Source organism: Primulina huaijiensis, chromosome 9 (genome assembly GCF_012295235.1).
Source record: "Primulina huaijiensis isolate GDHJ02 chromosome 9, ASM1229523v2, whole genome shotgun sequence".
Classification (NCBI taxonomy): Eukaryota; Viridiplantae; Streptophyta; class Magnoliopsida; order Lamiales; family Gesneriaceae; genus Primulina; species Primulina huaijiensis.
The window spans coordinates 15,157,442-15,157,923 of NC_133314.1; positions in this window are offsets into that span (position 1 = coordinate 15,157,442).

The window sequence follows — 482 nt, forward strand, 5'->3', positions numbered from 1 at the left end:
GTGTTAGGTTTTTTCGGTTTGGATTTTCGGTTTTATCCGAAGTTTGAACACNAATTATTTTTTAAGTTCAAACATTTGACGTTTAACTAAAAGTATCATGTAATGTAATAATGATACAAATCAAATTATTTATATCATGATTCGACCATTCTATTAATTAGGATAACTATAGTTCTCCAGAATTGACCTCAATAATTACACAAGTTTGCAACTAATTTGATTCAATATATGACCATGACTCTAATACCAAAGATATATAGGATCAAACATTTATTATTTTAACAAAAATTACAATCATTTCAGACAATGCATCTCAAATAATATGCATAGTTAATCTTAACACTACATTTTATTTTTTCTCTTAGTGTAGGTGTTATTGCTCCCAATCATATTTATTAATGCACTAGGATGAACCATTGGAAATCTTCCTAGAAACTAAAGGAAATTAATTTCCTATATCAGAGCAAGTATCTCTCATTCGA